At 40.4% G+C, this 24427-nt stretch overlaps 1 pseudogene across 1 annotated transcript; it reads right to left on the reverse strand.

The window, feature by feature from the left end:
* Window positions 1-334: 334 nt before the first annotated feature.
* On the reverse strand, window positions 335-24392 carry LOC144658725 (uncharacterized; annotated as a pseudogene). The gene is made up of 21 exons (XR_013571765.1): window positions 24244-24392; window positions 24103-24175; window positions 23873-24008; window positions 23755-23773; window positions 23443-23632; window positions 21731-22026; window positions 20981-21106; window positions 20368-20487; window positions 17640-17737; window positions 16072-16113; window positions 13083-13148; window positions 12424-12630; window positions 12095-12131; window positions 11676-11693; window positions 11068-11126; window positions 10039-10138; window positions 9597-9641; window positions 9289-9318; window positions 8100-9048; window positions 2469-2623; window positions 335-1905 (listed from the first exon to the last, which is right to left on the reverse strand). The product of XR_013571765.1 is annotated as an uncharacterized LOC144658725 (transcript).
* Window positions 24393-24427: the final 35 nt, after the last annotated feature.

A 24427-nucleotide genomic window follows, 5' to 3' on the forward strand; every position in this document is an offset into this window, starting at 1 on the left:
AATTTGAGAGTAGGGAAAATGGTGAATTTATTTAGAAATTCCTTATATGACTTTACTACCCTCCAAATACTCCAACTACAAGCCTGTTCCAGGCGCTCGGTTCGTTGGGGGTGAAGCGCAAAAAAGCAGCGAGGGGTTTGAATTTCTTTTCACTCGCCGTCCTTCGCACTGCTCCTCAGCTGACCGAACGCCTGGAACTGGCTACCTCCAAATCCTAATGGGGGGAGGGGGTGCCACACATCCAGCGGCAAAACCCGCAAATAGCGAATCCTGAAAAAGAGACCCGGAACCCCGCCCCTTTACCGGACCCCAAAACCTTTAAACTAAACCATAGTTACACTGACACGAATTTCGTCTTATTTTTAATATTTTGTTATACTAAGCTATGGCAGACAGGAAAACGAGTTTTACCTAGAGGCGAATTCAGAAAGAAATTTTTCAAGACGTTCTGTTGTTACACAACGTTGAGAAATAAACAAAAAGATAATAGGTCACGCTTGTGTCACACTATGGTCACGCTACTTTCAGTTTTCTTTCTCTTCATATAGTACTCATTTACCTACGTAACGTATAAAGATAAAGAGGCGATAGTCGAGGAATTATTTGTCCCTACATACACTTTGTTCATCGAAAGGTTACTTCACATCGACCTCTCTTTTCTAACCCCTTCATCATCCGTTACCAAATTCTAACTTTTATTTACAAAACATGAAAGCAGCAGGAACAATAAATCCATTCAGGAAAATATGTCTGGATTGTATTCCCCAGTCATCTCATGGGCAATTGTACTAAACATAGCGCGAAGAAGTATGGTGTCGATCTGTACCAGTGACACAGTGAGGAATAAGAACGACAACATTGTGTACGTAGCAATGCGTTTGATTGTCGTCTGGAATGAATTCAAAAACGTTTGATCGTGGTGATTTGATCTCTAACGTTGTTAGTTAAGTTTAAAACAAGAGAGGATCGGTTGAGATTGATCAACGCATTTGCCAAAACCTCCCCGCCCCTCCCTTGTCAGGTGAATGAAGAAGAACGAAAAAACGCGTGCGTGTGTTTGAGTGAGATTGGGAGTCGGTGTGAAAACGTAGCTCTCTAGTGTTTGCATCGTACTTGAGTTTGCACCAGAAATGTTACGTGACATCGTCTAAGTAATTTCACAGACTGGTGCCATCTAATTAAATAGAGAGTTTATTGTAGCGAAGATTTTATAAAGGCAAATGCCTCTCTCGTCGTTTGAAACATCACTCCTCCTCGCCTGTCTCATTGGTTCTTTACAATCTTGTTGCTTAGCAACCCTGCTGACCAGTAAAATTCCGAGCAACCCTGCTGATCAGTAATATCGCGGGATCTCTTGCTCCTCAGGGGAACTAAATCTTGGAAGTGTACCCGGGGACGTGTACAAGATTTTAAAACGAGAACGGCATAAAAAAAATCTAAAATACTTTAAATAACAATAAATCTGAAGCCGAAACGCATTACGGCTGTATCGCATCGGGATTTAGATTCGCTTCCAACACTTGTTTCAAAAGATTATCCACGGTGGTGTTATCGAGCAACTCCGCTTTCTCGCCCAGTTCTATTTCCGGTACCAAGACTCTCAAGAGTTTGCAAACATTTTCACGAAGATTTCTCAACTGTTGAGCAGATTGCGCCAGTTTGATCCACTGTTCTTCTCGACTCAGTTTTCCAAGTTTAATTATCAAGTCGTTATCAACGCCATCTAGAGCCAGTTCACTGTCGTTGATCACTGGTTCGAATGTCTTTTCTTTCTCTTGGGGAGGGGGTGGGGTTGGGTCGTCGATGATTATTACTTCCGTCTCCACCCGTGGTTTACGGACAACTGGTTGTTCTATGACGTCATCGTCGTCGTCGTGCGGTCGCTTAAACCCGTTCACCACCGGCCTGAAAACAATCAAAAAATAATTATCTATCTTATAGCTTTTAGTTAGTACAAATAGACAGTCATTTTTAGTTTGTTTGTCGCTAGCTGGACACAAAGAAAAAATATCAGGATCCCCGATGGGAGACGAACCTAAGACCTTCTGTATACCGCTTGGATGATCTGCCCATTGAGCTACAAAAGCTAAATCATAAGTGTTGCAGCTCTCGTAAGCTTTTGTTTCTACTGGTCCTCTAGTCTTGGTTGTCACAGAAATCAGTTTTCAAAATTCCCTGACTTTTCCCTGATTAAAAGTAAATTTACCTGACTAAATAAATGCAAAATGTCAGATATAATAGCAGCCTCTAGCCTCCGCTTCCAAAAAAACAAAACTTCACTGAGATCACATTGTACTGGAACAGAAGTTCATAACCCAAAAATGTTTCTTCCAGCCTTGATATAATTTCAATTTTCCTTGATTTTTTTTGCAAAAATGCACAGCAGTTGCTATTATTTGACTGTCTTTATACAATGCTTTATCATTTACCTACAGGACAACAAATTAAAAATTGAAAAGTATAATTACTTGTCCGCTTTTTCAGTTTTCACTTTAACAGTCAGGCCAGTTGACGCTGCTACTGCAGGGCCCCCAGAATGCACTTGTGATATCTGAATATTTGGACCTGTTGAAGGCAAGGGGCTGACAGGTACTGCAGGTTTTGGTTCCTGTTTAACTTGAACCTAAACAAGGTACAAGAAAAGGAAGAAAAATCCCAGTTATATTACTAGCTAGAAGGGCTAAATGGTCACCTTTAAGGCAGTACAATTGCAACAGACAAGGGAAAGGGGGCAGAAGTCATGCCCCTATTAGAATGAGAGAAGAAGACCATCAATGTTTATTCAAACCAGTTGAAAATAGGTTTTTAAGTTACCCTTTGTCTCTGTTTCAAGACGAGTCTACGTGCGAAACCATTTAGATGAAAATGAGTTCGATTTGCATGAAAATGGACCTGTAGGTCTGTTATGCTCGGTTCTATCGAAGAATAAATGAGGACACGCCGGCGGCCATGTTGACTATTTTATTCCCTAGGAATTACACGAGCACGAGTTCATCCGGGAACTCGGGATCAGATGATGTAATCATAACGCGAGTAACGCAACGGTAACGTAACATCCCCCCCTCTCCGAATAAAAAAATCAATACAAAGAACGTCTCTGGAATCTGACACAAATGCAAACCAGTGTCTCAGAGATATGAAAAGGAAACACTCGTAATAAAAATGTTCCTCCTGTGAGGTAATAAAAATGTTCCTCCTGTGAGGTAGCTTAAGCACTGTTTTTGTGTGGAACAAATCAGTTACTATGTTTTCTAGTAAAGACTAAAGTCCTCAAATTTCTTTGGCTTTCGAATTGGCCTTCCTGATCTAGTAGTTTGCTGCATCTCTTGGGTCTGTGGGCCAGGACTGGGAGAGCTCTCACTTGGTTGCTGCTCTTGGTGCTGAGGGGGTAGACTCCGTGACGGGCGGAGGGGTGTGACATTGAGCTTGAGGGGAGATTGCTGCTGTTGGCTGATCTGGCATATGCGGAGTGGGGGCAGCAGGAGTGATCGGTGTTTCTGGCAGGATAGGCTGGAAGGACGGCAATGCTGGAGACTGCTGAGGGATATTTCGTGGAGACGCCGCTGGTCGCAATTGAGCCCGGTTTCGGCGGAGGATGACGTTGCCTGTGTCTATGTTGTACGAACGTGGCGATGGATTGTCGATGATCCGACCATAGAGCCAAGGAGCCCCCCGTTGAGATGGGCGAGGCTTTGCATAGGCATGGGAGCCTAATGGTAGTAGCGGTAGAGGAGGATGTGCGTACTTGTCATATTGAGATTTAGAGGCTTCTCTGCGGAGAGTGATTTCGGAGCTGACTGTCGAAGGATCTGCAGGCTCGGGTTTGAGCAGGTTTTCTGAAGTTGGGAGTGTGGAGCGAGTACGTCTGCCCATTAACCTCTGGGCTGGAGAGAAGGAATAGCCACGAGGAGGCGTATTTCGTATGTTGAGTAGAGCCAGGTAAACATCGTGGGACTTCTTAAGAGTAGATTTGGCATCATGTACAGCTGCCTCAGCTTTGCCGTTGCTGCGGGACCAGTAGGGTGAGAGGTGATGTGTTCGAACCCATACGTCTGGGCAAATTTCTTGTAGTCGTTTGAGATGAACTGGGGGCCATTGTCTGTGAGACAACGCAGAGGTATGCCGTGACGGGCAAAGTGGCTTTGTGATCTCAAAATGGTGGTGGATTGAGTGTTGATCAGCGGATCCAATTCATAGAACGCTGAAATGGTCCACAGTGACCAAATACTGCTTTTGCTCAAATTCGAATATTCTTTGAGACAAATTGCCAAGGTAGTGTGGGGGTAGGATGTGAGAGCATAGGCTCAGTGGTGGCTTGCTTTCCATACTGGGCACAAGTAGGGCACATCTGGCAAAATGTTTCTATGTCTTTGGACATGTTTGGCCAAAAAACTGCTTCTCTAGCAAAACGAAGGCAGTATTCAGCTGATCTGTGGGACTGATGGATCTTTTTCAGCATGCTTGGCCGTAGGGCAGTAGGTACAATGGCACGGGTAGACTTGAGGAGGATACCATTTGAAACACTGAGCTCTTCACGAAAATGCCAGAAAGCCTGAAGTTGGTGGGGTAGGTGTTCTTTAGTTGGTGGCCAACCATGTACGATGTACTGTTCTAGCAGTAGCATGTCTCGGCATGATGCTGTGGCTTTGCGTAGCTGTTCGCGAGTTATGTCAGTTAGGGCTGGCGAGGTGGGGTCCAAGTGAGAAAGATGCACTCGAAAGACTTGAAAGGTTTCCGGTATGGAGGGGGTGGCGGGGTTGTCTTGACACGGGGCTCTGGACAGGGTGTCTGCTAAGTGTAAAGAAGAACCTTTTCGGTACACCACAGTAAAATTGTAACGCTGTAGGAAAAGCATCATTTTCTGCAGGCGTTTCGGCGCTGAGGCGAGGTCCTTCTGAAAGATTGACTGAAGGGGTTGGTGGTCAGTGTGGACGGTGATGTTTGATTTTCCCAGAAGCCACTGGTCAAATTTGTTAAAAGCTTCAACTATGGCCAGGCACTCTTTTTCAATCTGTGCATAACGCTGCTCGGTCGGGGTTAGGCTCTTGGAGCTGTATGCGATGGGTTGTAGAGAAGACTCGTCAAGGATGCTGTCACCATGTTGTGTACTGGGCTGCAGGAGTGCTGCTCCAAGACCATAATCTGAAGCGTCCACTTGAAGGACAACTGGTGCATTTACGTCATAGTATGCCAGGCATGGTGCAGAGGTGGCGAGAGCTTTGGCTTCGTCAAAGGCTTGTTGGTGTTTTGTTGACCATAAAAATGGCGTGTCTTCCCTGGTGAGGTTGCGTAGGGGTTGGGTGACGCTGCTGAGCTGCGGACAGAACTTACTGAGGTAGTTGATAGCTCCTAGGAATCTGCGGATTCCGTGTTTGTCGGTTGGAGTGGGCATGGAGACTATAGCTTGAACGGTGACCGGGTTGGGCTGAAGACCATCTGTGGTGATAACATGACCCATGAAGGTTGCTTCACGGACGAGAAATTTCATTTTGTGCACATTCAGCTTGACATGATGCTGTTTGAACCGCTCAAGTACTGCAATGAGGTTCCGGTCGTGGTCTATTCTGGCTTCGGTGTCGGTGGCGCCGCAGCCCGGGATGAGAATGTCATCGGCAATGCTGATTACTTGGAGTCCTTCAAGGACCATATGGATGCGACGCTGCCATTCTTCGGATGCAGACGATATGCCAAATGGAAGTCTTGTCCATCTGTAGCGGCCCCATGGTGTGAACATGGTGGTCATCAGGGAAGATCGCAATGTCAACGGGATGTTTTGAAAGGCTTCCTTGACATCGATCACTGACATGTATTTTACCCCATGCAGTTTGTGAAGGTTTTCTTCCAAGGTTGGGATGATGTATTTGGGGCGTCGTATGGCTTTGTTCAGGGTCTGTGATGGGTCCAAACAGATCCGAATTTTCCCCGGCTTGGTAGGGGTTGGTTCTCGCTCTCTTATGACCATGTTGGAGATCCAGTCTGTTGGCTGGGAGACTCGTACTAGCTGGCCGGTGGCCTCGTAGTTATCCAGTGCCGTTTTGATAGCGTTCAGCTTTGAGATGGGTTGGCGGTGGATAGGGGCATGAGAGGGTTTGACATTTGGATCCAGGTCAAAATCAACAGGTGGGCCGAGGTAGCCAAGTCCCTGAAAGAGCGAGGTGCAGTTCTTTGAAATGAAATCCAGTGTTAAAGTTCCTAGCTTAGGCCAGATCCGCATTGAAGTGTTGGGGGGCGCCGGGGGTGGCCCAGCTGCCGATTCTTGAGACGTTTCAGGGCCAGTCATTGGGGGAAGTGGAGCGGTGCTTGTGGAGCATTTCCTTATGAAGTCAGCATTTAGAGTAAGCACGCCAAGTGTTTTGCTGGCCTCTGTACTGAGTAGGGCTGGTTGGTCTGTGTTGATGATTTGGAAGGTGAGGATGCATGTTTTGCTGCCCTTACTGGTTTTAAGAGTGACCTGACCAACAGGCTTGATTGGTGGACTGGCATAGGGTAGTATCACAGTTTTGGTTGGCAGAACTTTAGCCCAGGGCATGTTTGGGAGATGGCTGGATGGCAGTGTGTTGCAGGAAGCTGCTGAATCTATCTGGAAGGGGACCTGTGTGCTATGGCCAGAGTCTGGGCTTGTCAAGTCTAGTAAAACAAAATGGCCTTTGTCAGCCTGGGCCCGGTGGAGAGGGGGCGGTGCCGATGGAGTGGTGTCAGCATTAGAACCTGGTTGCTGGTCTGAGAGGGTGAAGCAGTTCTCATATTGAATGCCTTCCTCAGAAGGAGCGTAGGAGCCTTCCTCTTGATCAATCATCCGAATGTGCGCTTGCCTGGGGTCCGGTGGAATAGGTTTTTGGGAGGTTGGTTTCGAGCTCCGGTGGTCTTTGGCAGCCTGTTGGCAGACGTTTGCGAAGTGGCCTGTTTTGCGGCAGTAGTTGCAGGTTTGTCCTGAAGCTGGGCACATGTTACGGGAGTGTGGTTGTTTGCTGCCACAGAAAAAACAGGGCCTGTTGGGAGGTTTAGTAGATCTGCTAGGATAGCTGTGGGTGCCTTTGTTAAGGAACGTGGATGTGGTGTAGTGGACCTGTTCTTCTATGGTTGAGCTAGCCAACAGCGTGTTTGTGTGTTGTGCGGCTTCAAATGAGATGGCTTGACTCACCACAAATGCCAGGGTGAAAGGTGGGTCCTCAGGTTTCCGCTGGCCATCTCTGTAAAAGATATCTTCTCGGAAACGGCTAAAAGATTCGTTGAGGCCGAAAAGAAACTTGTCCCTCATGAATTGGTCTGCGTGTGCACCGAAAGAACAGCGGCCTGCGGCGGTACGTACTGCAGTTTCCCACTCTGAAATGGAGGTTTGCTGTGCTTGTGACATTTTCGTCCAGAAGTGGTAACGATCCTGCATCAAGGTGCTAGCGCCAACATAATGCTCCTTGATTTTTTGGAGCCAGACCCAGGGTTTTCCAGCGTCGTCGGCTGGTATCTTGGACGCGATAACGTCGTCTAGAGTGTTCCATTCAGCGGCAGGAATTGCACTACGAAGGACAGCTAGTTCGAAGGGTCTCTTCGCGGGGATGTAATGATCGGTCGTTTCGGTGAGTCTGTCTTTAGCAGGGTTTCTGTACCCTTCAAGTAAGCAGTAGTCGTGGAACCGGGTTTCCCAGTGTCGGTAGTGGTCACGATTAGATCGCATGGCTTGTACATCGAGGATGGGCTTGTCGTGTTTTGGCATGGCGCGAGTGATGCTATGCTGTTGAAGCTTTCAGTTGTTCTTGACGTATTTGTTGGAGCGCTTTCGACGAGTAGCTCGCTCGGTAGAAAAGAAAAAGAAGAGTTGAGGCTGGATGCTAAGCTAAACCACTTCTGACACCATGTTATGCTCGGTTCTATCGAAGAATAAATGAGGACACGCCGGCGGCCATGTTGACTATTTTATTCCCTAGGAATTACACGAGCACGAGTTCATCCGGGAACTCGGGATCAGATGATGTAATCATAACGCGAGTAACGCAACGGTAACGTAACAGGTCAAACTCATTTTCAATTGAATGGTTTCGCACATAGACTCGTTTTGAAATGGAGGCAAAGGGTAACTCGGAATTGGCTTATTACTGCAGTACCTGCATCACTTGATTGACAGTCGCCTGACCAACTGGCTGGGCTACAACTGGCATTGCAGGTTTGACAGTTGACGTCTGAACAAGCTGGATGCCAGAGCTAGCTACAGCGGTAGACACTGGCATGGATGATACCGAATTCTGTGGTGAAGGCACAATGTATCGAAATCTGTCACGGACAGTTACTTGATTCCTGATCTCAGTGGGTGACTTTTTAATGGCCTCCTTAGTCTCTGGGATGACTGCAGACACGGGGGACACTACTGAGCCCTGTGTTGTCTGCCTGTTGACTTCTTGTAATGACTCTAAAGGTTTGTAGCTGGCTGGCAACGCTGGCGACGATCTTATTGGACTGCTGATTTGCTGAGAAAGCTGATTATGTGACACTGGTGTTTGCGGCGCCATTGCACTGGTAGTCTGAGCTTGCATCTGTTGTTGTTGTTGTTGTGACAGTTGGATTGGTACTCTTCTGACTTGGAATGGTGCCACATTGTTTGGCGTGGGCGTCCGATTCTGAGTAACAGGTGTTTGTAGATGAATTTTATGGCCAGAAGATAGCACCAAGTTTTGAACTGTGACCTTCTGCTGTGAAGAAACATTTCCATCAATTCTTACAGTCTGCCCTTGATTGACTGGGATAGCCTGACCTTGCTGCAGGGACTGTACTGACACTACCTTCGGTATTGACATATCTCCCACCCTGCCACCGCCCTGCTGTTGGAGGTTTCCCTGGGGACTCGGCACAATCTGCACCAGGGGTTTAGCACCAGTTTGCTGCTGACTTGTTGAAGGAAGAGACGAGAATACCTTGACAACCTTCACAGATGGGCTGTTGTTGTTGTTGTGGTTGGTTTCTGTTTGGTGTTAAAATCAGTGGAGACCTTGTTGAAGTGTTAGATACCAGAATGTTATGAGGCGTTGCCTGTGTGGTTCGTGGTCGTACTGGAGAGGACTAAAAAGGAATAAACCAAACAACTTCTAAGACTCAAAAAATAAAATAATCCAGCTTTCTAAATTATCTTGTTTTATGTGTTCTGGTGGCATAAGTAACACCTCTGATGAGTCAAATGAACTAATTTCCTGGGGATGGACCATCTTCATAAAGAGAACTTTAAAGGCCTAGGTACCATAGAGAGAGTCCTTGCCATCCATCAGGGATTAGTTTAAAGCAACTCAACGAAGGTGAACATACCTTGAACCCACTTGAAGGTGGTGTAATCAACTATTTGGAAAAAGAATTTAAAAAAAATCTGGATTAATACTGAATTTTGTTTCAAAGCTTTAAAAGACGTACACTATCTAGCAAAATCATTCACAGTATAGTTTTGTTTTGCACTAAATCTCTCTCTAGTTTGTCAGATGAGACAAAATGTTTGACATTTAAAGACGTTTGAGGGGTTTTGGGGATAATAAAGAATCACTCATAAAATTTGTTAGCCAGCTTGCTTGCCTTTGTCCTCTGGTTGTTTTAAATGAGCTTAATTAACCATTTTTCTTTACCTTTATTTTTAATGGCTGAGGTGACCTTTGCTCCCCTTTTACCTGCTAAAAGAGGAAACAACATCTATTCAGCCACAGTTTTCAGTTCAGTCAGTCAGCCTCCCGTACCTTTTACTCCCACCTCCCACCCCTTTCCAAAGCTGTTCTCTCCTGTTAGTTCCATATCTATTGTGAAATATAACGAAATATTGTGAAATTTTACTCGTTTTCTTCGGGTTCCCGCCATCTCATAATCCCGCTTCCCGCCCACTTTTCTCCCAGGCTCCTGCCCCCCTGTTCCCTCACAGGTTAGCCTAATTTGTACGAGTCCATCAGCAACAGAAAATAAATGTATTTCACCAAGTTTCTCGTCAACTTCGATTTCTTTTCATCCTGCTTAAAAACTATTTCAGGCCAAGATGAACGTTAAATGAACTTAGCAGATGTTAGTTCATTGTCAAACCTGTCTTATTGCTTGCTGTTGTCGGGCACTGTTTTTCTCAATTGACTGCAAAATGGATGATTCATTTCCAGATTCCATTTCCGAGAGCTGCCTTTTCAACCTGTCAGAAGAAAGGTAAACTATTACACATGATACATGTAGACCAATCTGTCAAATTACAAAAGTAAACTCATTTTATCTCCAAGCTCAAAATTAAAGTTGAAATGCAGTGGTGACAGAAGTTCCTAGTTCACAGGGCCATACCTAACAAGAGGCAAAACGAGGCACTTGCCTTGTCAAGAATTAAGCCAAAAATTAATATTGAGGTGGGAACATAATCTCAAGATGAACATGATCGATTTTTCCAAAGAAATACCTCATGAAAAATGCTGAAAATAGTGTCTCAGAGCTTCTAGATTTCAAAATTTTCTTTCCAGGCCCTGCTAGCGGCTCATGCTAATCAACACTCACAAGTTTTGCCTTGTGTATGCTAAAAGTCTGGTTACAGTCCTGGTTCACTGATCACTGGTCAATATTGCACTTGAGTCTGCATTTGGTACTAATGGCCCCAGGGGGTTACTCCAGCTTGTAAATGACGGGGATGATCGAATGGAAGCAAAAGTCAGGACCCAAAAAAATCCCTAAGTCTTCCGACATACCCAAAAATATCCCTGAACCAAAAATAACCCCCCAAAAAATCCCTTGTCAAATTACCCCTAAATTGCCAGGAGGTGCAATAACATAACACAAAGAACGCTTGTTTTGTTTATTCATTATACCATAAGACACTTTAGTTCGTTTTTAATACCCAAAAAAATCCCCTATCTAAATCAAGATACCCCAAAAAATACTTGCCAAATTTTCCAACCCCAAAAAATCCCGAAATTAAATTTCAAACCCAAAAAAATCCTTCGATCATCCTGTCATTAACAAGCCGGAGTACCCCCCTGGGCTAATGGCCCATTAGGCTGGAGCTCATCTTGGTTTACATGCATTGCACCTGTACATATACTTAGCTTTAAAGAAAGTTTTATTTTATTGCTTACAAACCTCTGTAGTTCTGCTTCTTTTTTCTCCAAGTCTTTTCGTTGTTGCTCCAACCTTCTGGCCTGTTATTAAAACAACATGGAGTTCAACTCTAATGTAGGACGTACTTAGAGGTTACCAGGCAAGCCACAGCCAACCAAAAGGGTGCAAAGGGTTGTTTTAGTTTTCGGCGGGTTTGTCCACTGTTGTTTACACTTAGATATTAATGTAAATCTTAGAACTGACCAAAGATAAGCTGCTATATCATTGCTGTCAACTTTCAAAGCAACTAAGAAACTATTACCAATAAATATTTATTCAGGTAAACAATCTTCCAGTTTATAGTCTCAAGGTGCAACGCGATTAACTGGCAAACAGCGGAAACCCAAGATAACAAACCCCTTAAAGTCCATGGTATAACGAACAACATTCTTCAGCAAACCAAAGTTACTAACAAGAAAGTTTATTGGAACAAAAGCCCAGTATAACAAACCGCCATAGATTATAATGAACACATTTTCCAAGTTCCTTGGCACTTTGTTGTTATTATCAGGTTTTTACTGTACTTAAACTACAGTATGTCTCTCTACAATGCACTGCGATTTTTGAGTTAAAAAAAATAAACCACTCACCTCTTCAAGTTGTTTTTCCTATTTAAAATGAAAATAACAGACATAATTATGATAAGAAACATGTAAAAATAGGCGTCCCCCCCCAGAAAAAGGTACAAGAACTTAATAATGCACATAATTATACTTCCTTCTTACTAATATTTGTGCATAATTTGTACAAAACTTTATTATTGTCTGTATTTTTTTTCAAAATGTGAGCTTCCTGAAATCAGGGGTGTGGCTATTATCTACGGGTGCGGCTTATACATGGAACTTTACGGTATATAACCATTTCACAGAAAAGGGGTGTTAATTTAAGAATGGAACTGAGGTATTTAGGATGTACAACCTACTTTCATGACATGCAATATATCAACAGAAACTCAAATAGCAAACTGAATAACTTACTTATTTCACTTTTAGGGTATTTTTATACTGACCTTTTCCTTGCGCTTCCTGTCCTCCATCTCTTTTTCCCTACAGAATAACCACAAGAATAAAATACTATTATTTCTAATATTTTTTAAGGGTATAGGCAGAGAGCACTGGGTGTTCATGACTTTTGAGTAAACTTTTTACTATTGCTAAGAATTGCGAATTCAATTGGCAAAATTGAAATTTACAAAATCTTTAAACTTGTACATTACAATAATTTGGCAGTCATGGTGCCCACTGATCTGGCTAAGCATTGAGAGATGTAAAATTTACTCTAAGCCGTGTTTCATCTAAACAATGCTTGTATTTCGGGATTGTGATAAAAATTACTCACAAGCGTTTCTTTTGTGTCTTGACATATGGCTGCTCCAATTCTTCCTCCTTCTCCTCAGGAATGCTACAAGATCTCATTTTAGGGTTGGGATTATCCTTGCAGTACCACTTCTCAGGCAGCTTTTTTTCGTCAGTACCGTCAGGTAACTTGCGCCACTTTAAACAATCTGGATTGTCGCACTGCACCCAGATCTGGTCAGGGAGTTGTCTGCAATCAAATTGAATTTTTTCAGTCCTGAGCTCAAAAAGGAATTTTTTTTTACTGATTTGCCATGACATTTGTCAGAATTTTATGGACCTTGTAAGCTATTATGTACCTATCAATCTGCAGGGGGTGGATGGGGGAGGCCAGGCATAGGCAGGAGATTTGACAACGATTGACAGCCCTTAGTGGGGACTTTAGTAGTAGACTCTCTAACAAAATTGTATTGAGGTTGAGTGACATTTTTTACCTTTTACAAATACCCTGTGGTGGGGCATTTAAACAGAAAATGCGGTTTTGTTCAAATGTCCCTACAAATTCTGTGACTTTCTTGAACACTTTCTTATAGAGTAAAGAAAATCTGATCATTGTTATTATCATTTTCACCATCACTTGGTCATGATCGTTATAATTTTGATCCTTGGCATTGAAGTGAACAATAATTATTAAGCTCTTACTGAACTTCCACTGGTTCTGGGATGGGATCCTTGCTATTGACACGTTGAGGACCTTTCTTCTCATTCCTAGGATAAGAAATTCACAATACTGAGATGTGCGCCACTAACACAAGACAACAGAGTAAATTATGCAAATGACCATAGATACTGAATAAATGTACTACAAATAGAATTTGGTCAATTTTTTTGGATGACATTAATCAGGATGAACATAACAAACTTATCAATCATTAACTTATTATAGCGAAACAATTTATTTATTGGTGATCAATAAAGTAAAGATGGTAAATTTTAAGCTCGGTAAATGAAATGTGAAAGATGAAATATTCAGCATGTTGCGAGCATTGGATAAAGAAAAAATCTAAATTTAAAATGGCCTTGCTCACCATGAATTCGCCCGCTTGGTGTTGTTGGGAGGTCATGGGTTTGCATTCCCGTCACGGACTCAGATTTTTTTCTTTGTCCCATGCTTGTGACATGCTGAACATTTCTTAGAGATATATATGTTGTGGTTTAATTTTATTTTTGGTTTAAATTTTTTCAAACCAGTTTGATTTTTATTTCCCTTTGTTTTAGATCATGATAATTAATATGAGACAATGAAAAACAAAAACGGCGTTGACAAAACCCGGATCGGATCGGATCACGGATCGGATCACGGATCGGATCACGGATCGGATCGCGGATCGGATCACGGATCGGATCACGGATTGGATCGTGGATCGGATCACGGACCGGATCACGAAAAATAAAAAAATTAAAAATAAGAAAATAAAAAAAAAAATAAAAAATAAAATACAATAAAATAAAATAAATAAATAAATAAATAAGCATAAACAGAATAAAACAAAAAGTAGTACTTTATTATGACAGGACGACATTTAACATTTAACTACGCCATGAACGAAACTTTTTTATTCAAGATCTGTTTTCTTATTGTGTTAGTTTAATTACATTTCTCAACTCATCTGAATAAAACAAACCAAGCTTTGAATATTTGAAAAAGATCTCATCTTTGTAGAAAATGTCATCGACTGTTTTTTTATTTAACGAGAGGATTAAGGACAATAACAAATTCTGAACGATGACTCAACGCAACTAGAGAGTAAAAAAGGAACTTGTGTCTATTTCATGCGCATACAAGCAAGAGTAAAAGACGCGTTCTCTAAATCTGAAGACAATCTCTTATTTTGTCATACAATTTTTTTTATATTTTTAATAAAAATAACAATGATAATAATATGTTCGCTTTAATTATCGATATATTATTCGCTTTTATAGTTCTGCATAATTCGCTGTCACTTCTAGGTTTGAAAATCCTAATCGATTCAAGTTTGAGTAGTTTAACGTGTTTAATCAATACGAATAAACCTATTTGATTTCTTAGGTTATGATAATTTTCTAAATACCAAAACGTGATTTGTACTTAAGCAACGTACACGTGCCAGAACATGCGACTGACACATGCTTGCAACGATTTGCATTTTGTTTTGCAAGCTGGAAAATGTTTCTCGTAGGAAAATTTCCAGGCCCTAATCCCTTTTCCTTTGATTCCAGATCGATTTGATTACTCCTCGTAAACAGCTATTGCTTGGCTTAATTCAGCTAACCAAAACAATTAATGTTTTCTTGGGCGCCCAATAGTCAAGTAACGGCCTGGTCACTATTTTTAATTACGGTCATTTATGTGCTTAGTTTTAATGTCCTTAACTTAGTTAACGTTAATTCTGGACACTCTGGTCTTTTCACCAGCACGAACTGTGGAACTTTGATTCCATTCAACCTTATGAACAATGGATCACTTAAATCGGTATACCTAGTTACCTACAAAATATTTACTTGTTTCTTTTGTGGTATTAAATTTTAAAACATTTTGAATCATGTACGGAAAGAAAAACCCGCTTAGTTTCAGCAATGTCAGTGGTTTGGTATTTAGAAAATTATCATAACCTAAGAAATCAAATAGGTTTATTCGTATTGATTAAACACGTTAAACTACTCAAACTTGAATCGATTAGGATTTTCAAACCTAGAAGTGACAGCGAATTATGCAGAACTATAAAAGCGAATAATATATCGATAATTAAAGCGAACATATTATTATCATTGTTATTTTTATTAAAAATATAAAAAAAATTGTATGACAAAATAAGAGATTGTCTTCAGATTTAGAGAACGCGTCTTTTACTCTTGCTTGTATGCGCATGAAATAGACACAAGTTCCTTTTTTACTCTCTAGTTGCGTTGAGTCATCGTTCAGAATTTGTTATTGTCCTTAATCCTCTCGTTAAATAAAAAAACAGTCGATGACATTTTCTACAAAGATGAGATCTTTTTCAAATATTCAAAGCTTGGTTTGTTTTATTCAGATGAGTTGAGAAATGCAATTAAACTAACAAAATAAGAAAACAGATCTTGAATAAAAAAGTTTCGTTCATGGCGTAGTTAAATGTTAAATGTCGTCCTGTCATAATAAAGTACTACTTTTTGTTTTATTCTGTTTATGCTTATTTATTTATTTATTTATTTATTTTATTTTATTGTATTTTATTTTTTTTTATTTTCTTATTTTTAATTTTTTTATTTTTCGTGATCCGGTCCGTGATCCGATCCGCGATCCGATCCGCGATCCGATCCGCGATCCGATCCGCGATCCGATCCGATCCGGGTTTTGTCAACGCCGAAACAAAAATCAAACTGGTTTGAAAAATTTTAAACCAAATATAAAATTTAACCACAACATATATAAAATAAAGCTTATTATAGCAAGGAGAAACAAACAAGAACAAGAGAAGTGGCAGCCCTTATTGAAATACTTTGTTTAGTTTTGATGCACCTGCTCGTAATTTTGTCTTATTGTTAAGACACATAAGGGGAATACAGTCTTTTTTTTTCTTTTTTTCATTTCTTGCTTGTTTTTGTTTTGTTTTGCAAATCAATAAAAATGTTAAAAAAAGAAAAAATATATTACAAAACACAATTACCATACCAGTAATCATTCAGCTTAGATCCCAGTGCAGCAATGCAAGCTCTGTGAATTACAATTCAAAAGCAATGTCAAGATCTGGCTTTATTTAGAGTAATATCATTTGAAAGCTAAGGCTACGCCCACACTAAGCTTGATAAATTCAAAAATAGTGCATTTGTCTCAAAAACAGATAAAATGTTCTCCAACCACACTATTGTTTTTAAAATATTTCATCATCCACACTGAAATGCTGCCACAGCCCCAAAACGCTTGGATGCATGCAGTGCTCGACACTAACGCTAGTACACTAGCCCAGGACTAGTAAAATTTCATGCTTGGCCAGTAAAAGTACTTTCCTACTAGCCCATAGACTAGTAAATTCGTGGAAAAATAAATCAACTACAACTCTATAACTTGGGAAGTTTTTCTCCCAGAAACCTTCATCAGGATCTAGTTTCCATAGCTTGAGTAATTTAAACCAGAGCGCTTGCGACCCACATCGCATACGGATTTATATCGTACGATTAACTCGCAAACCTGACGCCATCTTGGAAAAGACCCTCTGTCCTCGCTTCCATGACACCCAAAAGGGACCTGGGAGAGAGCCATAATAAGTCGGCCATCTTGGGGTTTTCACGCGAGCGACCGCGCGAGCATGATTTCAAGCTTTTGTAACACTTTACCTACAAGAAAACCGCCTTCAAGGGCCGATAATCGTGAGCCAGATTTACATTGTTCACCAGAGGACCACACACAGCATGAAGAGAAAAAGAAGTGTGATCCACGGTCAAGAAATTCTTAACCGAGTTGGATGATAGCATCGTTGCTGCGTCTCAGTGAAGGAAAGATGTACTTGTGTGGACTCAAACAAATATAGTGCTAAGAGATTAGCTGATTCAAACTTGGCTGTTTTTATTTTTTTTAAGGGGGGGGGGGGTGGGGCTAGTGACTTGTCCTTGTGGGCTAGTGATTATTTGTACCTAATAGCCAATTGCCTAGTATCCAAAAAAGTTAGTGTCGAGCACTGGCATGGTAGAGCATGTGCACATTGGTGATGTCAGAGTTTTAAAAATGTTCTGTTGTAGCTGTCCACACTTAAATTTATCAACACTCCAAGTTAAGACCATTTCAGTCGCCATGGCGACTAAAATTTTGGAGCTGGTGAATAAATTAGAACCCAAGCTGCCAGCTTGCTAAGTAAAATAGAGAAGTAGGATTTAAAGCGTGAGCTTAATTTAGCGACTACAAATTTTCAGGGGCGACCAGACCAGGCAGTTGGTGGCCAAATGGCCACTAAGGGAAAAAATAAACTTGAAGGGTTGTCTATCCATTTTTTGTGACAGAAAATTTCACTTAATGTGGGTGGAAGGCCAATCTGGAGGAAAACAAATTGTATTTTCAAATTTATTTGGCTTAGTGTAGACGTAGCCTCAGTTTGTGTTATCGCAGGCTTTGATTCCATTGTCCTTTTAACACATTCTACCATGATGCCTGTACTAATAATCTTGAGTAAATTTCTTTTTTTGAGAAACAAGTTTCAATATACACAGCATTCTTTAAACAACTTAACCTTCTCTCATAGCTAGTACCTGTAAGCCTTGGTGTAGTCAAAATCTTGTTTGTTGTGAGTCGGCTGAAGGAAATCACACTCGATAACACCCACAACTCCAACTCCTAAGTTATTGGCCTGCAAGGTAAGGATAACTTTAATTGATATATACCGGTGTCCTAATGGTTTGTGTGTTAGACTTTGGATCAGGCAACATGTAACTGATGCAGGATCATTATACGACAAAAATAAAACACAATTCAACAGTGCAAACATCAGAGGATATCACTAAACTGACATCAACACCAAGAGCATACAAACAATTCAACTAACAATAATTTATTTAATTGTAATAATCATTTTAGGATCCGGTGTTTGATAACGTCAAACAATTGTCCTCTTTTTTTAGCCTGAACAGTTAAACCAGAACAATACAACACAGTTGAGGAGGTAATCAGAAAACACAAGTCTGTACTGTACTCTTTCACAATGCAATATACCTTATTCTGACAAATTTTCACGTGTGCTTAATTTCACGAAAATTTGGGAGCCTAATTTTGCAAGTATTAATTTTTCGTGATTGCAAGAAAAATTAGAGCAAAAGTGTATAATTAAATTTTATGATTTTGTCAGCGTTTTATGGATCTGTTGTCAAAGAGTAAGGAACTACTGTAAGTATACACGGGTCTGGCTCAATGTAACTTTAAGACCCTGCAAAAGAAAACTTTGGTGACTGTACTAAAGGGGTTGCTATTATTTTATGATTTGAAGAAAACAGTAATCAGAGGAAGGGTACTAGTGAAAAACAAGATGGAAGGATATTTTCAAGGATAGATAGTTGCAGTTCCAAACACTACATTTTTTGTTGTTTTGATATATGTGGTATTAATTTTTGCGTGTTTAAATTGAGCGCAATGTTTTCTTTGCATGTATTTACAATTTTGCGATTATTTTTAAATCGCGAAAATCATGCAAAATGTTAGAAATAAGGTACCCTACATGGTTCTAAAAGGCGAACTGGTTTATCTAGCTAATGTTCGCTAAGATTTACCTAATAGCTATAGATTGTGTGACTCGCAAGTAAAAATTATCACGGGTGTCTGGAAAACCCGAATAGCGAATAGCGAATAGTTGCGAATAGCGAATAGTACGAATAGTGCGAATAGTCGCGAATAGTGACGAATAGTCGCGAATAGTGACGAATAGTGACGAATAGTGACGAATAGTGACGAATAGTGACGAATAGTCGCGAATAGTGACGAATAGTCGTAAAGTAGTTGCCATGAATAAGCCTGCAGGGTTTCTACAAAATTTACCGCCACATGCACAGAGCAATCTAGAAGTTCAAGCAAATAATACATCATATGCTTGTCCGCTCACTCTAACAGAGAGTGCAAGTCAAGATGTAACTATATGAATACTTTTATTGATCAATTAAGCCTATATCTCAATACCGACCGACCATAAACTGTATTTACTCACACTTCATTCTCATGAATCGCGATCCAAGGTACGTTCTATCAGCAAAACAATAAAAATACAAATGAGAGAAAAGTGTTCTGTAATAATTATTATTACTAGTTTATCGATGTGAAAAGACAATAGAAATTGTGTTATAAAAAAAAAAAAAACGCCAAAGCCAGTCTCTTTCGCAATCATTGTTTAGACTCGTCACGCAACGCTTGCTTGCATTAACTTTATTCCCTTTTCTTTTCTGGACTCTGCCTGGGGCTGTCGATCACCGGCAAGAAAACAAAAAACACAATAATAAGCGAACGAATACGCTTTTTCAACGGTATAAAAGATAAGAAATTCTGTTTATCATTTATAACTTCTCTCCTACCAAGCATCCGTTTTATCGGAAAATCGGTCACGTTGTTGCGAGGTACGAGGAACTACGCATCTAATTCGTCACTATTCGCGACTATTCGACGACTATTCGTCACTATTCGTCACTATTCTCGACTATTCGTCACTATTCGCGACTGTTTGCACTATTCGTACTATTCGCTATTCGCGACTATTAGCTATTCGCTATTCGGGTTTTCCAGACACCCAAATTATCACTAGCAGTTACACAACAGGTTACACTGACAACTTTCTGGCATTCATTATTTTATTGGTGGAGAGAGGGGCACTGTGAAGTCAAGTCACATAAAATGGCAGGGTACAATTTTCATATATGAAAATTGTTCTTTGGACACAATGCATTTAGGTTGAATGGGAGCCTTAAATTACTTACAGTAAATGATCTAATAAACGCCCGGGGCATCTATTAAATTTTTGGGGTCCTAGGGGAGGCGTTAAATAGATATGAGGCGTTTATTAGAGAGAGGCGTTTATTTCAACTTAACAGTAGCAACGTCAACACAACTTATAGGATGGGTAGTTTTCTACTGGAGTAAGATACATAAAAGAGTTTGTGAGTAGGAGACTAATCTAGTCTGCACTAATCCAAAGCCTTGAGATGCCGTTCATAGTTCGATATCGACATTTTTTATCGTCATCGGGGTTAGCCATGTTGGCGTTGTTGGCCTCTTCGATGTCCGAGTCAAGCAAAAAACTAACTTTGTTGCGTGAAATTACTCTATGGAGCATTTCCTTGGTTTTTGAGATGATTCCTGGAGGGGGGCATCTATTAGACACGGGGCGTTTATTAGAGAGGGGCGTCTAATACAAACTTAACACCTCTGAGGGGGTGTTTATTAGATAAGAGGCGTTTATTTGAGAGAGGGCGTTTATTAGATCATTTACGGTATTTTACTTACTTTTAACTGGTAGCCCACACGGACATAGGGTTTAATCAACCTGTTCCGATGGTACATCATAATTCCATAATGATTTCTATTCTGACTAAAGCCAAATGTTATTTTCACTTGCTTGTTTACCTGTCAAAGTTTTAACCATGTCAAGGAAAACGACATCATTGAGCAAAATTACTGGCAGTCAACATGCTGCACAGAACAAGTTTTGAATAATATAATCAAATTCTTTTGCTTATTTAAAAAAATAACAGTTGGGCCACTAGGCTTGAATTTTTCAGACTTGATTTACCTATTAACCTAAGCGGAAAAACCCGAAAAAAACAAAACAAGATAATGTTAATTTTTGGCTGGGTTTATTTTGAAAGGGATGGTCCTCTCAGTTTGCAGTCTTATGGTATCTTCGGGCATCCACATATAAATTTTCCTGACTGATCTCCATACATTTTCTTAGAGCACTGTTGGGAGAATTCGTTAAAAGTTCACCCTTGGGTCTTTAAAGGCTAAGTCTACTCTTTATGCCCAACAAAACACAATTTTCAAGCTAAAATCCAGGGACCTAAGACCCTTATTGGCAAGGCCGCAAAAAAAATCCATTTCAGTTATCAATAAAGGATACAGACGAAGGTCGGTAAACATCCACTGCTGTTTTGCTCAAACTTTTTGTCATCACATGATTGCGTACTTTCTTACCCCTCAGTATAATCTGCATTCTGGGTCGTAGGTACAGAATGGCACAGTAAGCCTAGAAAGAAAATATTACACACATACACTAACAGTTTTAATCATAGAAATCGAAAGTAAACAATTTGTAGAAAATATTTAGTCAGTCACGTGACGATTATTAACAACTATTCACCAAACTGGAGGTAGCTAGTGGTGGATATTTACTGAGCAGTAGAGCGGCAAGGTAAATATCCACCACTAGCCACCAACACTGAATGATGTGAATAGCTGTTTTGGTATATACTCTAACAGTGAAATAATATAGCCCAAAAGGATGACTTTTGACTAGTTTATTACTTTAATGAGTACATTTTTTGCGCATGAGTTGCTCGGAGGTGAATAGCAAAGGATATTCGGAGTTTCAGTAGCCAATCAGTGTGCGCCAAACACACTATCCACTGTTTGAGTATATACTAATAAGCTTTAATGACGATGCAGCGACCCACCAGGTTATTTATAAAACTTGGGTCCTACTATACTAACTCTAAGATAAAAATAATGTGAAAAAATAAAATAAAAAATACTTATTAGCAATGTTAAAAATCTCCAGAAGTTTCTTTTTAAACACGGTACATACCTTGCATGAAGTAAGTTCAGTCAAATATGAAATTATCACAGTGATGCAAAACATAATATTACTTACGCGTAAAGAGTAATCTGACTCTGGAATATGGTTTTGTCGCTCCTGTCGTTTAAGTTTACTGATCTCCAAGTCTGTGTCCTCAGGAATTCTAATGTCTTCAGACGCAGCTTTAAAGTCGAACTCTGGTTTGCCATCAGGAGTTGTTCGAACATTGAAAATGATTATACGGGTGCCACTGGGATTTTGAATCCCGGCAAACTCAGCTAAAAGTTCCTCTTTGTATTTGAACATTGAATGCGTCAGAATGTCCTGCAATGCCTTGTCTTTGTCTGACTTCTGAAGAATGTTTAAGACATGTTAAGGATCTTATAGGGTACAAATCTGCAGAACAGACTACCGTGAAATATGGTTAAATTCATTTTCACAACTAGGCAGTGGTATTCTGGGATTGAAGCACTTGTTATTATTTACACAACTGTGTGGAAAAAGGCACTGCAAGTGTAGCTTATTGCCTCTTGCCTAAGAACACAACACAATGCCCCTAGTTAAGGCTTGAAACGGAATAGCTCAACCACTTTTGTCTTGCCTTAATTAGGACACAACACAATGAACCCAGCTAAGGCTTGAACCCAAGTTGCTCAACAACTTGTGTTTTGCCCAAGGCTTTATATCAGTGACCCTGGCTAATTCATTGTCAACCGGTACATGTATCTCCCATAAATGCAGAATTAAAAGCGTTTGAATGTGTTAATACTGAAGAAGTTAAACAAAAAAATTTCTGGAGCATGAAGCAACAAGTATTTCATAGGTACCAAATACGGGCCAATTAGAATACAGGAAATATATTGAAATTATACACTCTTTTTTTTTTTATAAGAATACAGTTTTTCCGACCCAGGCTGAATATTTTAAGCTGAAAATATTCTTATGAACATTCTTAGAAAATACCGTTTGACATTTCCGTTTTAGCAAGTATTGGGTAATCAATTACACGCGTTTGGTGTCCAGATCTGTATCGTGTTACATTGTGCGCATGTACAGTACCACTGCTTTTCGTTGCAGCCTGGCCGTTTTGGCTTTAAACAAAGCCTTCCTCACAGAGATAAAGAGAGATAAGGCGACGAAAATTAAAATACCTGATTTTGTTTCAACTAAAACTATATTCTTTTCAAAATCTCAGCCTCGGGTTTATTCTTAAAATATTCTTTAAAATTCGCAAATTTCAGCCTCGATATTCTTATAAACTAGATTCTTATAAAATAAAAAGAGTGTATTCTATTTTCCTTTTATAAATTAAAACATATTATAACGTCAATAAAATCAAAAGCACCAGTATTATCCTAAACAAAAATGGCCTTCGATATATTTTTAAAGCACAATAACATTTATTCAAAATAGGTTAGTTAAAATAAAAAGCAAAATTCGAGCTGGAAGTTTAATACATATAAATTTGGAATATCATGTTTCATTATGCTCAAAACGTGGCAAACATTTTAAATGCAGTTAACCCCTATTAAATCACCGGTGTAAACAGACTAGACATGCCATTTAGGAAATTATTATTTAGAGTAATTCACTGTTTTAAACACTCGCTCGCCACTCTAGACAGCAACAATGAAGATCTTTAATTCAAGGCGCCAAATTCGAGTTTGGCGCGAACGCGGGAAGACCTGACAGGACCCACTACGGAAGTAAACATGAGAAGGAATTCTCGATCTTGCGTTCGGTTTGCGCGTAAAAGTAATCATTTTAGATAAGGATATTTCCATCAGAGTCCCAGGTAACCATTGGCACAAGAATCGTCTCCGCTTTAATGGCTTCCAAGTAAGTTTGCGATAGAAACCCAACACTTCTTGTCTCCGCGTTTTTAGTGAAGACGATCGCATCCTTTCCTAATCGCATGGATCCTGACTTAAAACCATTGCCGTAGTGTCCAACAGGCATATATCCCTTGTCAGCTACCTAACGATGGTAAGATACAGTAAAATGAGACGAAAGTACACGTTCGAAAACTTCACACATGACAAATTGTAAATACTGGGTATGAATGAAGTAACGCAACGTGCGAAAAATCGCAGTCTCACCTTATCACAAAATCCGAAGCTGTAATAGTAAAAGAAATAAATGTAAGTATTCAAGAATAACCTGGAAGTAAACGAAGAGGCTATTTTAGTGGAGAATCGACCGGTGTTTAAATCGTACCTCAGCATTTTATGCAATTTCTCCGGACCCATACCGGCTCCGTTATCCGTGAACACCAGACAGTAGTTATGTTTATTATATTTTTTGACATCTATCCACAACTGGCTTGCATTTACGTCTGGATCGTAAGCATTATCTGCAGAACAAGAATAGACAAATTGCAAAGTGGGCAAAAAATAATATTCCGGCGGCATGAACGAGCTGTACTTGTACGGCGACACGAAACTTACCAACGAGTTCGGCGATAGCGCTGAAGGGCCAAGTGTGACTCGTCGAATTCGTGTGCAAATACTTCGGACTGAGCTGGAAAGAAAATAAATTCTTAGCGAATTGGAGCAGTTTTCATTTTGGAAGACATAAGGTACACTTACAGTGCTAAGGCGAACCCCCATATCCGCAGAATCGAGAAGCTGTGGTGCCGCCATTTTGTTTTGTTTTCTTTTTTTCTCACACTCCCCCTTACGAACAGTTGAACTTCACCCGGCCGCGCGAGGGCCCGCAAGACTGACTGCGGTGTGCGTTTTCGCAGGAAAATTTGAAAGGCGTGGATGAGGA

The sequence above is a fragment of the Oculina patagonica genome, chromosome 6, assembly GCF_052425735.1.
Source record: "Oculina patagonica isolate OP01 chromosome 6, crgOcupat, whole genome shotgun sequence".
In the NCBI taxonomy this organism is placed as follows: Eukaryota; Metazoa; Cnidaria; class Anthozoa; order Scleractinia; family Oculinidae; genus Oculina; species Oculina patagonica.